Source organism: Ceratotherium simum, chromosome 13, assembly GCF_057802395.1.
Source record: "Ceratotherium simum simum isolate JZ-2026a chromosome 13, ASM5780239v1, whole genome shotgun sequence".
Lineage (NCBI taxonomy): Eukaryota > Metazoa > Chordata > Mammalia > Perissodactyla > Rhinocerotidae > Ceratotherium > Ceratotherium simum.
In genome coordinates this window covers 26834747-26847413 of record NC_141912.1, presented here as the reverse complement: position 1 = coordinate 26847413, position 12667 = coordinate 26834747, and the positions used below count along the sequence as shown (strand labels likewise).

General features: G+C 39.7%; 1 non-coding gene across 1 annotated transcript; it reads right to left on the bottom strand.

The window, feature by feature from the left end:
* Positions 1–8366: 8366 nt before the first annotated feature.
* Positions 8367–8440, bottom strand: TRNAV-GAC (transfer RNA valine (anticodon GAC)). The gene has a single exon. It is a non-coding gene; the product is annotated as a tRNA-Val (tRNA).
* Between the last annotated feature and the right edge of the window lie 4227 nt (positions 8441–12667).

The following is a 12667-nucleotide window of genomic DNA, read 5'->3' as shown; positions in this document are numbered from 1 at the left end:
AAAAATGCTTTACAAAGTCTCAAGTGTACTTGAAAAGCCCCAGGATAAGCGTTTCTTTGTGTTTATTGTGCTTAAATCGAACAACTTCAAGTCAGGGTGAGAACAAGAAACTATATTAAATTCAAAAGTCACAAAAGCAAAGGCTCCCCAGGCTACCAGCCCCTGCAGCTTACTCAGGGAACAGCCAAGTGTTCCTCTAAGAAAAGGACTGCCTGTGACTGCTGGTGACAACTGAGGAAGACCATTGACAAATATGTATTTTCACATCAAAGATTTCTGCAGGAAGGTATTTTCTCAATTAAATTTGATTCAAAATGCCTAGGTTTTCCTCTTGTTTTTTTAATTAGACCTTCCACCTAAAACTTTCAATCTCTAAAGAAAAAGAGAAAAGGTAATATCTCAGTAACACTAAATGCCAAATTTATTTTCAATTTTTATTAAAAGAAAATCAGCACACACACACAGACCATTAACAACATCAGGCCTAAACTGAAAATATACTTTCCTTTGCACTTATAAGAGTGAAGGTTTTCTCCTTTAAGATGAGGCAAATTCACTTTAATGAAAGAATAGTCAAAATCTTATTTCTCAAAGATCTCTAGCTTCAGAATCACCTGGCAGCTTCTAAAAATGCAGATTCCTGGGCCACACCAGAGACCTTCTGAATTAAAGGGGATGTGGTAGGGAGTCTTAGGAACAGTCCGCTTTGAGAACCACTAGCATAAGTTCTGGGCTTTCCCCACCCTCAGCTCAGAGCCAGCCCCTACTCTTCCTGCCCAGGTTCAGAGGGGATCCCAACTGGTGTCCACAGGAGGAAGCACTCGCTTTGTCTGCACCTCCCTGACGGATCTGGTTCTCGTCAGAATCCACACAGTGGGACAGGCAGGTTTTCTGCAAAGAGGTTTGCATGGATTTCTAGAAGGAAAAGAATGCCACTTCTAAATAGAGAACTACCCTGATGTCAATTCATTAATCAGTTATATGTGTGTGTATGTGTATATATATGTATATGTGTATATATAGACATGTGTGTCTATCTGCGTGTGTGTGTGTGTATATTGGCTCACACAGTAATGGAGGAAGAGAGATCCCACTGTCTACCATCAGCAAGCTGGAGAACCAGGAAGGCCAGTGGCCTAATTCAGTACAAGTCCAAAGGTCTGAGAACAGGGGGTTGATGATGTAAGTCTTGATGTGAGTCTGAAAGCCCAAGAACCAGGAGCACCAATGTCCAGATGTCCGAGGGCAGGAGAAGACGGACGTCTCAGCTCAAGCAGAGAAAAAAATGAATTTGCCTTTCTTTAGCCTTTTTGTTCTGTTCAGGCCCTCAACATATTGGATGTTGCCCACCTACACTGGGGCGGGCCCTCTGCTCTACTCAGTTCACCGATTCAAGTGCTCATCTCTTCCAGAAACACCCTCACAGACACACTCAGAAATAATGTTTTACCAGCTATCTCCACAGTCAAGGTGACACATAAAATTAACCATGCCAGGGGTGGTGAAGAGAAAGTGGGGGAAGAAGAAATACCACCAGGCCCCAGGCCTCAGCAGAGTTGGCCAGTAGGGCGTCTCAACTAGCCGATGAACACATTCCCTCAGCCATCTCCTGGCCCAAACCCCAAATCCCCAAGGACTGGATGTGTAGTGGGACTTAATCTGCATCTCTTCTGCTTGGGGCATTTCCAAATGGTCAATGCATGGCCTCGCCTTTGCAGAAAGCTGGGAGCTACGTTGGAAACTAGAACCCGACCCACCTCTGCAGGTCCGCGCACCTTGGACTCCTGGCTCTGGCTCTCTGCGCCTTTGGCCACTTTAGGCTCCCAAGTTCCACGGGTGCAGTATACAATTCTATTTAGACACAGAAAACTCCAGGAAAGGAATACAGACAGGTGGACCAGATGGAGCTGGTTCAGGGGTGTGTGTGTGTGTGTGTGTACACATGTGTGCACCCATGTGTGTGTGTTGTGTACCATTTGCACACAGTGTCCCTCCTGGGCCTTTCAAGGAAACAGAAGGGTACCTATTCCTACTGAACATCCACCTCAATTCAGGCCAAGACTATCTAGAATGGGAGGAGGGGGTCCAATTGTTCCTGAAATGAGGATGGCATCCTAAGAGATAAAGTATGAAGGCTCACTGGCTGCTGTGGTCCTCATGGGGTCCATGACAACCTCGCAGGCCTCGGAAAGTATCCAAGTAAGAGCTGTGTTGGAATATCTAGCTAAGTGTAGACTCTTTATACTGGAGTTGAAGACTGTTTCCAATAAGGAAAATCACTAAAGATATAATACTACTATATTATCCAGCAATCTCAGTTCTGAGCATTTATCCAAAAGATTCAAAATCAGGATCTCAAAGCGATATTAGCACTCCCATGTTCATTGTAGCACTAGTCATATTAGCCAGGATGTGGAAACAGCCTATATGTCCATCAAAAGATGAATAGAAAAAGAAAATGTTGTATATACATTCAATGGAATAGTATTCAATCTTAAAAAAGGAAATTCTGTGAATCCACATGGAAAGGAAAAGGAAATCCACATGGTTGAATGTTGAGGACATTATGCTAACTGAAATAAGCCAGACACAAAAGAAGAAATACTACATGATCCACTTATTTGAGATATGTAAAATGATCAAACTCATAGAATCAGAGAGTGGAAAAGTGGTTGCCAATGGTTGGAGGAGGGAGAAATGGGGAGTTGCTAATCAACATAAAGTTTCAGTGATGCAAGATGAATAAGCTCTAGAGATCTGCTGTACAACATTGCGCTTTAGTTAACAATACTGTTAACTAGACACTTAAAAATCTGTTAAGACACTTAAAAATCTGTTAAGAAGGTAGATCTCATGTCAAGTGTTCTTACCACAAAATAAAGTTTTTTAAAAATCAGAAAAAAAAATTGACTTCCCTTTATGTTTTTTAGCAAAATGTGAGATAAAACTCATACCAGTGAGTAATTAAAACTTGAAATATTTTCTTCCTCTCTGCTCAATTCCAATAAATCCTGCCACTGGCCCCACAAATCTAGGGCCCCACAAATGTAAGGCGCACATGCACCATTGCAACTCAAGGATGGTCCCACTCCCTCCTCCAGCTCCAGATCATCTTGACTTTCTGAGCCCCCACCTGGGGTTGAGCTGGATTCAGAATCCTGAGGAGCTTGGACCCACTTGAACCCACTGAAGAGTCTGAGTGTACTCATTGGACAGCTCCTGGCAGAGACTGAGCACCCTACCCAGAGGACTTTATGCCTGGAGGGACTGGTCAGTCTCCAGAGCCCCATGCAGCACCCAGTTCCCCGAAAGATGCAGCCCAGCATTGACCCCAAGTGGAAATGTTCAAAGCAGAAGAGATGTAGAATGAAGCCCAGATAGGAACTGAGTCTCTGGGGGTCTTTTCGGGCATGAAGGAAACTGAAAAAGCAAGCAGGATCACGAGAGTCAGGTTAAGCAGTGGCCTCTGAAGAGCAAATATTCATGTAGATCCCAAGGGCAGAAATCTTGTCTTATTTTTCTCTCACATCTGCAACCCACAGCTCTTATCCCCCTCTCCACCCACCTCCACACAAACAACCTTCACAGACCGGTTCTGAAAATACTTCTGGTAAGAAAATAAAGATGCCAAAGACACTTGGTGTCTGTTGTCTGGTAGTCACTACTTCTTAAAACACAGAGCAAACTTTTTACTGAGGTATCACGTGTGCTCTATGCTCATTGGCCATTGATGTATTCTGTGTTGGAAATGCCAGTTCAAATCTTTTGCCCATATTCCTTAAGGTGAAAGCTAAATATTTCAGTTACTAGAAAAAAAAGCATAGAACATCTCTGTGACATTGGGATACAAAAACATCTTAGAGAGGCACAAAAAGAACTAAATATAAACGTTAAATAAATTGAACTTAATGAAAATTAAGAATTTTTTCACAAGAAACCTTTAAGCTGTTTTCCAGCCACAGGCAGGAAGAAGATATTCACAATACAAATATCCGACAAAGAACTCTTAACTAGATGATATACACAAATCAATAACAAAAAGACAACCAATTAAACGTGCGCCGCTGTGATTCTAAAGCGAGCTTTTTTCTGTTTTACGTCATGAGAGCTTCACTCTTTCTGGATTGCGGAGGGTAGTCAGACCCACCCAGGCAGGGGGGACCTCAAGCTCGTAATTCCGGGTAAGAAGCCTCAGAAGTTGGGCCACCAACAACGCACGGTGCCGAACAAAGTCGGGTCCTCGCCGCTGTACCCCATTTGGGAAAATTTTCAGCATTCGCCCCTCCACTAGAGTCGAGTTCAGTGAAACTAGAAATTCTCAAAGTGGGGAGAGAAAATATGTAGATACTGACAAGAGGTGTTTCCGCCCAGTTTTCAAACCAAGGACCTCTCCCGTGGGAGGCGAATGTAATAAGCCACTACACGAGCTACTGTAGCCTCAAGAGCTACCGCTGAAAGTTAAAACGGACATTTCTTTGAAGTCCGATGTTCAGTATTATTACATTGGTGTTTTCTGTTAGAGCATTTTCTTATTCGCGGCACTTTTTTCCTTTCCTTATACCTTCCATTTATCAAAACCAATAATATCAAAACTCTATGATCAAGACCACGGAAGGCTTTTGCCCAGGACCCCAAATCCTTCACAAATGCAGGCCAGGAAACGTCAGGGAGAATACAGAGGAATTTGAATTCAAAACCTTTCTTGGGACTATCCTATCCGGTTTCTCTGTCCGGTTCACGCACCCCGGCATTTAGTTCCTGGTTACAAAGAATGACTTTTTAGAACGAGGATCCCAGTGGATGGTCTTGGAGACCCACAGCCATTTGTACACAGGAAATGCTTGGAAGGGAGAACGGCGGCCTGGGGGTGGGAGAAGGGGGGTCGGGATGTAACCAGCAGTCTTGCAAGAGGTGGTGAGGGTACCAGTCAGATCACTTTACTCAGATTCTTCCCATCCTCATACAATTTACCACCTTCCCCGAGGGCTTAGTCATTCAGCTGCTGTTTCACCGGTCTGTTTTCTGCATATCACTATGATTTTAACTTTGATGTTGTGCTGTTGATTCCAATCTACTTTTTGTTCGTTAGTTTTACTTGACATTAAAAAGTCTCCAGTCTTGCTACATAGGCATCTGCATTAGTGGCGACTGCTGCATATTATGAAGAAGATTTAGCCACTGCAGTGCTTACTCATTCTGGTGAGGGACATCCAGGTAACCTCAACTCTCTGCTACCTCAAATTCCTCCAACAACGAGTCTCCGTGAAGCCACCTATGGCACTAAGCTGGAATTTCACTGAGGAACATTCCTAGAAGTGGGATTGCCAGGTACTAGTTAACAAGGCTCTACAGGAATAAACACTCATTATGCCAGTGGAGCAAAATCTAAGACCTAGATTTTTAAGACTACACTCTTAAAAATTCCATGGAGAAATTCACACACAAGTTTTTATCACAATAATTGGAAACAGAGGAAAGATATCTAGCTCACGTGTATCTGAGAAAAAGTGCCATGGGTAGGTGACCCTTGAGGTAAATCTGAAAAACAGTAAATTTGAGGTAAAAAAGGAGAGAAGGTATTTTGAGCAGAGGGACTTCTTAAGTTTAATGACTTCTTTGCTATTAATAATAATTTCTTTGTTATTAATGACCTAAAAATATTTTCAGCAATGTCATAATCTTTCCTGGGGCCATCCTTTTAAGAATTTTGAAGTAACATAGGTAAACCCATTTTATAGGATCTTATAATAGATATTTCTGCACATGGGGAAGATCCGTGAATTTGCCAGTAAATTTCTGCCAGCAAAAGTTCAGTAGCCCAATTGTGGATGCTCCATCAACCGAGGCTCTTAGCTCATCATCATGACTTTCGGGTTGGCACAGTTTCAAGAATCCCCTGTCTTGTGCAGGACCTGAGTTGGGTATCTGACTAGGGACAGAAGTGTAACTTTTGCCTTGTGCCCACAGCAATCTAGGTTGTTCCAGGGAAGAGAGAGCTTTTCTTTTTTGTTTGTGTAGTTGTGATCTTTTAAGCCAGGTTCCTGGATACTGGTCTGTCAATGGATTGTGTACAAGTGATGGCCTTATGATGAAAATTCAACTTTCTGACATCAAACAAAATCCTGACTATTCTTCTATAGTTTTCATGGATTGCCTAGTTTTGCTTTATAGTTGTAGCGGGGAATCTACTATTGTGATTTTGTGACGTGGAGTGTTACCAGGATCCTGCTCCGTTGTGCTCATTAGAAAGAAAGAAACTGTGCTCAGCCCCTACAGGGGGCAATTTGGCAGGATCAATCAAGATTTTGAATTCATATGTCCCTTGATGTGTATTTCCACACGTGTGCAAAGTATGCCTGCACACATTAGAAATTATTATATTCAAATTATTCATGCAGCGTTACTTGTAAGAGAAAGTAAGGGAAAATCTATTTATCATCATAATATAATTAGTTAAATAAATTATGGCATATATACAAAATGGAATAATATGCATATTTAAAAAATAATAAGGAAGATATTTATTCATTTAGTTGTGATTTTTCCAAAGATATCTCTAAGTGAAAAAAGCAAGGTGCAAGACAGTGTGTCTAGATACTACCATAGGGATGAGATGGGAGAGAATATACATTCGTTTTAGATTGTACATGCACTTTTAAACCTTTAGAAACATAGCAAGAAACCCACAACAATGGTAACCTGTTGAGGGGGCTGGGAATGGGGCAGATAGCAAACAGATGGAGGAAGGTGATGTTCATGGCATTTCTATCTGTACTGAGGATGTTTGAACCAGTGAATGTTTTACCTATTTTAAAAATTAAAAAAATTTAAGAAACACTATAAAACATAGCAAACAGCCAGAGTAGTCTCTGCAATGGTAACTGAAGCTAAGTTACTTATTCAAAAAATAAATGCTTTAAGGAAAACTTATAAACACGTAATAAACAGGGCTAGTGGGTGAAGCAAAAGTGGTCCTAAGGAGCCCTCAGAGCACAGAAGCGCCATATGAGACCATTTGGGAAACTCGTGGCAAAAAGAGTAGCAAGATCCGCAATGGCATCCAAGACCGGCGGTGGATGCGCGGTTACGTGAGTTCTGGAAGTCTTGGGAGGATCATCGGATCCAACAAAAATCAGACCTGCTTGTAATGACTTTCCACAGAAATTGGATCTGCCAGCAGTGACCTGAGCCTGTGAATCCAGGGCATGTAGGAATCTCAGCCGGTCAGACCAAGATCTCCCGTCCTGATTCCAACCCTTTGAGGAGCAACCTTGATTAGCTCAAGGACTTCCTAAGAGACGTGGAAGAAATGCTCTCACCGTAGCACCTTCTCAGTGGATTTTCTGGGCCAAATCCACAGAAGTGAAAGAGCGAAGCTTCTTACTTCAAGTCTATCAGTCGGTTTTGGGTTTGGGTGAGGAAGCCTGCTTTTGTTTTTATTTAGGCGCAGGTACAAAGTGGGAAAGGACGTTTTTCCTATTTTCCAAAAACACACAAGAATAAGCACAGACATTCACTTTCTCAAGCTCTTTGCACTCACAGGAGGTTTTTATTGTTGTTGCTTTTTGGTTTAGCTTACAACTATTTAGATGGTTTATAAAGTTTATAAGAAACTGGGTGAGTTGCGACTGGCGGATTACAAAGGTGGAAACAGGAAGAGTTTGGGAATTGCCTGATTTATTAGAGTAAAACTTTAAGTGACAATGCTGGTTTAGCTCGATCTTAAGACGTAAAGAGAAAAGAAATTATTTTGTTAATTAGGTGATTTGAGCGTCGCGAGGATAATGCCGCTATTAGGAGTTTGGTCCTCAAACCGGCCAGGCCAGGGTCTAATTCCCCCTAATTACACAGTTTCTGTGTAAGTGCCAGGATGCATATCCAAATGAGGTTGCCACTAACTACTTTCATGGGAAATCTTCTCTTTGCTTCAGTAGTCAAGAGCAGAGAATAGATTCTCCAATTCCCGGCTCGGCTCACAACGGAATTCTGTTCCTTCTCAGAAATCGCTTAGAAAACTCTCTTTGCAGAAAACCCAAATTCCTGCTCTCAGGATTCCAAGGAAGCCAGTCTCATCCTTTGTGTTGCAGGAGGGGGTCTTTTGCTGCAGGCGCTTCCTCAGGTTGACACCACTAGGGGCCCTAACAGCCTGGGGACTGCAGCTGAAAAGGAGAGAGAGGGGGCGGCGAAACTATCCGGTGGTGGGATGAGGGGGGAGGTAGGACAACGCAAGCTTCAGTGTGGCGCAGCACTATGCAGGGAGCGAGAGTGTTCATCCGTTGATATAAACAAAGATATATTTGGTTCAAATGGAGACTCTGAGAAACAAAAAAAGAAATAAAGCAAGAATAATAATAAAAACAAGAGCATGTTTCCGCCCGGTTTCGAACCGGGGACCTTTACGCGTGTCAAGCGAATGTGCTAACCACTACACTACGGAAACACTCATGGGCATCAGAATTGAAGGAAGTATGTCTGGAAAATCCAGATCTGGAAACCTTTTCTTTTCAGAAGTTTTTCTGGTGTGGTCCTTTCATATCTCTCAGATTTTCTGTTCATTAAAATCAACAATATCACATCTTAATGGTTGATATTTGCCAAGCAGAATTTAGAACATATATTCACCAGATATATTTACCAGAATGTCCAGCAGCCCATTCACAATAGCAGTCAAAAGAAGGGAAACTTCCCAAATGCCCTCCTGCAGTCTCATGAAAAAATAGAATGCAACCAGAAAGAACAAACTACAACTTATATGGATGAACCTCACAGACCTGTTGATCAAAAGAAACCAGACACAAAAAAAGGACGTACACTATGACTCCAACTGTTTAAAATTACAAAGTAGGCAAGACTCCTTCCCCCTGTTAGAAGTCAGAATAGTGGTTCCTGCTGGAAAGAATCTGGGGATGTTCTTGATATGCATGCTGGTGACCCAGGTGTGTTCAGTTTGTGTAGAATCATCAAGATGAAAATTTATATATTGGGGGGTAGGGGTGGGATTTATTGGAGGAATTGGCTTATGCCAATTGTGAGGGCTGCCTAGGCAAATGTCAAATCCATAGGGTAAGCACTCAGGTAAGGCAGGTCATCAAGAAGGGCAGGCTAGAAACAATATTAGAAACCAAAATTTGGTTCTTTGAAAACTTCACCAAAATTAACAAATGTTTAGCTAGACTGAACAAGAAAAAAAAAAAAAAAAAGGATGGAAGAGGAGACTCATATTATTAAAATGAGAAATTAAATTGGAGATATAACTATAGATTTTACAGAAATAAAAATGATTTTAAGAGATACTATGAAAAATTGTATGACAGCACATTGGATAACTTAGATGAAATGGACAAATTCCCAGAAACACACAATTTACCAAAACTGAAACATGAAGAAATAGAAATTTGAATAGACCTATAACTAGTAAGGATATTGAAACGGCAATCAAAAACTTTGTAACAAAGAAAAGCGCAACCCAGATGGTTTCACTGGTGAATTCTACCAAACATTTAAAGAAAAATTAACATCAATCCTTCTCAAACTCTTCCAAAAAATTGAAAAGGAGGGAATACTTCTTAACTCATTCTATGAGGTCAGCATTCTCCTGATACCAAAGCCAGACAAAGACATTACGAGAAAAGAAAACTGCAGACCAATATCACTTATGAATATTGATGCAAAAATTCTCACCAAAATACTAGCAAACTGAATTCAGTAACATATTAAAAGGATTATACACCATGACCAAGTAGGATTTATTCCTAGAATGCAATGATGGTTCAACATATGAAAATCAATCAATTTAATACACAACATTAACAGACTGAAGGAAAAAAACCACATGATCATCTCAATAGATGCAGAAAAAACATTGGACAAAATTCAACATTCTTTCATGATAAAAATACTCAATAAACTAGGAGTAGAAGGAAATTTCGTCTTTATAATAAAAGTCATTTCCACAGCTAACATCATAGCCAATAATGAAAAACTGGAAGCTTTTCCTCTAATATCTGGAACAAGACATGGATGCCCATTTTCACTACTTCTATTCAGTACAGTCTTAGCCAGAGCCAGTATGCAACAAAAGAAATAAAAGGGATCCAAATTGGAAAGAAGAAACTAAAATTATCTCTGTTCACAGGTGACATGACCTTATTTGTAGAAAATCCTGAAGATTACACACACACACACACACACACAAGTGTTAGAGCTGATAAATGAATCCAGCAAAATTGAAGGATACAAAATCAACATACAGAATTCAGTTGCATTTCTATACACCAACAATGAACAATCCAAAAAAAAATTAAGAAAATATTTCCCTTTACAATAGCATCAACAAGAATAAAATACTTGGGAATAAATTTAATCAAGGTGGAGGAAGATGTGTATACTGAAAACTATAAAACATAGTTGAAAGAAATTGAAGAAGATACCAAAGAAATTAAAGAAGATACCAATGAATGGAAAAAACATCTATGTTCATGGATTGTAAGACTAATATGGTTAAGATGTCAATAATGCCCAAAGCTATCTACAGATTTAATGCAATCCTTACCAAAATACCAATATTTTTTCCAGAAATAGAAAAATCCACCCTAAAATTCATATTGAATCTCAAGGGACCCCAAACAGCCAAAACAATCTTGAAAAAGAATAAAGTAAGCGCACTCACTTCCTGATCTCTAAACTTACCATAAAGCTACAGTAACCAAAACAGTGTAGTACAGGCGTACAGCCACACATATAGACCAATCGAATAGAATAGAGAGCCCACAAGTAAATTCTTGCATATGTGATCAATGGATTTTTGACAAGAGTGCCAAGACCATTCAATGGAGAAAGGACAGTCTTTTCAACAAATGACACTGGAAAAACTGGATATCCATATGCAAAAGAATGAAGTTGGACACTTACCTTACACTACATACAAAAATTAACTCATAACAGATCAAAGACCTAAATGTAACAGCTAAAGCCATAAAACTCTTAGAAGAAAACATTGGGGAAAATCTTCATAACATTAGATTTGGCAATGATTTCTTGGATATGACACCAAAAGTACAGGTAACAACAACAGAAAATAGATAAATTGGACCTCATCAAAATTAAAAACTTTCGTGTATCACAGGACACTATCAAGAGAGTGAAAAGACAACCCATAGAACGGTAGAAAACATCCGTGAAGCATATATTTGATAAAGGATTCATATCCAGAATATATAAAGAACTCTTACAACTCAGCAACAACAAAAAACCCAATTTAAAAATGGACAAAGGACTTGAATAGACATTTCTACAAAGAAGATATACAAACCGCCAACAAGCACATGAAAAGATGATCAACATCACTAGCTATTAGGGAAATGCAAATCAAAACCACAATGAGATCCCACTTACGGTGACTAGTATATTTAAAAGAAGAAGAAGAAGACAGAAACTAACGTGTCAGGGAAGATGTAGAAAATTGACATCCTTATGCATTGCTGGTGGGAATATAAAGTGGTGCAGCCACTGTAGAAAACAGTTTGACAGTTCTTCAAAAAGTTAAAAATAGAATTACCATATGATCCAGCAATATCACTTTTAGGTGTATACCCAAAAGAATTGAAAGCAGGGCTCAGATACTTGTGTACCAATGTCCACAACAGCATTATTCACAATAGCCAAAAGGTGGAATCAAGGCAAATGTCCACCAACACATGAACAAAATGTAGTATATACATACAACGAAATATTATTCACTCTTAAAAAGAAATGAAATTCTGATATATGCTACAATATGAATGAGCCTTTAAAAAATTATGTTAAGTGAAATACGCCAGACACAAAGGACAAATATTGTACAATTCCGTTTATATGAGATACCTAAAATAGTCAAATTCATAGAGACAGAAAAAGTAGTTACCAAGGACTGGGGTCAGGGTGGGAATGAGGAGTTATTGTTTAATAAGTACAGAGTTTCAGTTTGGGATGATGAAAAAGTTCTAGAGATGGATAATAGCTATAACGCCACTGAATTGTACACTTAAAAATGATTTAAATGACCAATTTTATGTTATATATATTTTACTACAATTAAAAAAATGCCCTGGAAAAAATAAACATAAAAATGTTTAGCAAAAGGGGTAGAGAAACATATACAACACAAAGGTCAACCATAAAAAAAGTTGGTGTGGGTGTATTAACATAAAAACAAAGTAGACTTTAAGACAAAGAGTATTACCACAGACAGAGATACTTCCTAATAAGAAAAGAGAGGCATTTCATAGTGTCAGAAGACAGACATTTTATAAAAGAGAGATATAACAATTCCAAATGTGTAGGCATCCAATAACATAATTTCAAAATATATAAATAAAAGACATGAAAACATACGTCCACACAAAAATCTGTACAGGATTGTTCATAGCAACCTTATTCATAATAGCAAAACACTGGAAGCAACCAAAATGTCCTCCAATAGGTTAATGATTAAATAAACTACCATGGAATACTATTCAATAGAAAAAAGGCAAGAACTATTGATACAACAAACTGGATGGATCTCAAGGGCATTAGGCTAGGGGGAAAAGGCCAATCTTAAAAGGTCATCCAGGGCCGGCCCCGTGGCTTAGCGGTTAAGTGCGCGTGCTCCGCTACTGGCGACCCGGGTTCGGAACCCGGACGCGCA